Source organism: Frankliniella occidentalis, unplaced genomic scaffold (assembly GCF_000697945.3).
Source record: "Frankliniella occidentalis isolate FOCC.00 unplaced genomic scaffold, Focc_3.1 Scaffold98, whole genome shotgun sequence".
NCBI lineage: Eukaryota > Metazoa > Arthropoda > Insecta > Thysanoptera > Thripidae > Frankliniella > Frankliniella occidentalis.
In genome coordinates this window covers 380,433-383,389 of record NW_026267227.1, presented here as the reverse complement: position 1 = coordinate 383,389, position 2,957 = coordinate 380,433, and the positions used below count along the sequence as shown (strand labels likewise).

The window sequence follows — 2,957 nt, the reverse complement described above, 5'->3', positions numbered from 1 at the left end:
CCCCCCCCCCTCAGGGAGCGGCATGGCGCCATATTAATCTGCGTGTGTCGGCCGAAGCAGCTCACTTCACACCTCGGCTCGAATGTTCCCAATTGTTTATTGCCCGGTGGTGGGCCGAGATGGCGTGTGCATGCATGCAGGCGTGGCGTGGCGTGGCGTCGGCCCTCAGGCTGGAGCCTGGGGACCTCCCTCGGTGGTGCCAATGGGCAGAGTACATTGCCGTACATTGCTTTTGCTTTGGAGGCCATCCCGCGAGCTGTTGTTGCTGCTGCTCCAGGGCCAGGGACCGTCTACAAACCTCAGTAGTCGTGTGTACTTTTTGGTCATATACTCACCCCCCTCCCCCCCAAAAAGAGGTTGAAGTTGAAACCCAACTGAGGGATGGTAGTCTTTACAACCAAGTAGCTGTGGTCTCGAGAAAAACGGGTTTTGAAATGCGCCCTTTTTTTTTTTTTGCAACTTCCGACATTTTTTTTTTTTTTTGAAAACTTCGAGTAAAAAGGTGCCCTTTCCCCCTTTTCCCCTGGGTGTAACATATTTTAGTTGAAATGGGCGGCGGTATAGGCATGCGTGTGTGGTTACCTTTTAAAACACGCCGGTGACGCGAGGTACCAGGTACTCGAGGTACTCGAGGTACCCGAAGGGGCCATAAAAGGATAACCACCGCCACCCGAGGAGGGTTCCCCCAAGGCGGCATAAGGCTACCCGAGGGCGAGGGCGCCCCGGCGGCGTACGACCCCCGAGGCGCGCAAGTCGCGACGGGACCCACTTATTGGTCATGTTTCATGAATGACCTCCAGAGAAAACCAGCAATCTCTCCCTCTTCTCGTCCAGGAAAGGAGTGAGAGTGCAGACGACGCACCACAGCACTTGCCCCGCCATCGGAACCCTTGTTATTTTATTTTTCTTATTTTCATTTTCCCGCCGCCGCGACATGGCTCCGGTGCGGCCGGCACACTGGCACACTCTCTTTGGCGACGACCTGGTCCGTCTGGGGGGACACGGAGCCGGCATACGGGCGACAGGGCCAACCCCGCGTCCTACCACACACTGACAATGTCCAAAGTGTGGATACTCACATAACAAGTGCTGAGATGAGAGCCTAACTCGCAAGCGTGGAGCAAGATTGTTGCGCACTTGTAAGGCGTCAGCACATCGGATATTTTGTGACCAGGGAAGTTCTCTTCACACTGCGTGTAAAGCGAGCCGAAAAGTATGAAAATGCATTGCAAGACAAAACTATTACAAGTGTACAAAATGATTCGATTTAACATTGTGTCGAACGCCTTGCTTTTAGTGTTACATTTCGCTTTGTCAGGGGAACGTGCGATATGAAATTGTCTATTCGCTGTAAGTGCTCGATAACGTTGCGAGTCATCTTTGCGAGTGAGTGCTGCAAGTCTGGTGGCTGGCGGCCGCCGAGGCGCCCAGTGGGCTGGCAGCCCAACCTACACGAGCGCCGTGCAGGCAGGCAACCCAACCGACACGGCCAGCCGAGCACTAACGAGGATGGTCTTATTTTCGTCTCGCTTTGCCATTTCAACTTGTTTTTATTTCGAGTGTATTTGTACTATTATAAATTTTTTCAAGGAAGGGTAAATGTGAAGCGTGTTATTATTATTTTTATTGTTCTCTATCGCTCCCTCTCTCTGCGGTAGGTCGGTTTGTGTATGTGGCTGTTTGAATCGATTTGATAAGGGAGGGACACACAAAAGAATGCCACATGGACCAAACCCGTCCAAACGTCCTTTGCTAGGCCCGTCCTCCCCCCCCCCTCCCCCCTTAAAGGGTGTCGGGTCGGGCGCGCCGCGCTGAGGGTGGCCCCCGCCGCTGCTCCTCGGTTGGGACCCAGCAGTCGCCCGTCTCCTTATGCATTCCAAACATGTCATTTAAATTTTTATTTATAATCCTCCCGCATTGTTTTCGGGACGAAACGGCCCCAGAATGGATACAAGAAGGCCCACCCGGCCCGGCGGCCCGGCCTTGCGGTGCGGCACAGGGCCTCTAGTGTGGGGGTGCACGTCCCCGCCGCCGTCGTGGGGCTCTGCAGGCTGCTCGAGATGCGGGTGCATCGAGATGGGGGTGAAGGCCACCAGCCTCACCAGTCTGGGGATTTTAATTTTCCAGAAAAATATGTCTTGTATTTTACAGGAATTAAATTTTTTCCTGAAAAGTTTAATTTATTTCAAATTTCTCTGGGAATATTTCAATTTTTTTCCATTTTTTTGGGAAAGTTTCCAATTTTTTCCGAAAAATTTCCGGACTTGAAAATCTCTACAGCAATCCGAGAAGCTCCACCAGCCTCACCAGCTCCACAAACCACCCCCATCCTACCAGCCCTTTCAGCCCCTCCAGCACCACACCAGGTCTCGCAGAGAGGACTCGCCGTCCCGGTTCGCACGGCCCTGGACCTCGGAGGGGGTTGGGTGTCGCGCCGTGTGCCCACCTCGGCCCCGCCCCGCCCCGCCCCGCCCCGCTTGTCTCCCGCGTGTACTCTCCTTTATTGAGTGCCGTGCCGGTTGCCGGTGCCGTGCATGCCGCCGGGCTCGTTCCGTTTATGATCGCGTACGTGCGTGTGCGCCCGCCCCACGGGTCCGCCCGCCCGTCCGTACGCCGTACGCCGCCGCCGCCTTTGCTTTGCGTTGCGGTTTAGCGCGTCGGACCAGTCGGACGGACGGTGACGTCGCCGCTGCCGCCCTTCTGTGGTGGCCGGCGGTGTGCCGGCGTGTTCCCACGAACTGCCGCCTCGCACTCGTAGCGCTCGCACACACTCACACACTCACTCGCTGGGCGCGGCCCCTTTCTCTGTGCGTGCGTGCTGGTGTGCGTGCGTGTGTGTGTGTTTTCGTAAGGTTGCAGGCTGTAGCAGGGGCAGCCGCGGGCGGTGGTGCTGTGCACTCTTGTGTTTGCGCGCTCACGCCGCGACAGTGTGGTCCCGTATCATCTCTCTCCTCCCC

At 56.0% G+C, this 2,957-nt stretch overlaps 1 protein-coding gene across 1 annotated transcript in view; it reads left to right on the top strand.

Moving 5' to 3' along the window:
• Positions 1-2,957, top strand: part of LOC113205922 (proline-rich proteoglycan 2-like) — a 25,946-nt gene that overhangs the window by 1,246 nt on the left and 21,743 nt on the right. The gene's annotated exons all lie outside the window — the stretch shown is intronic.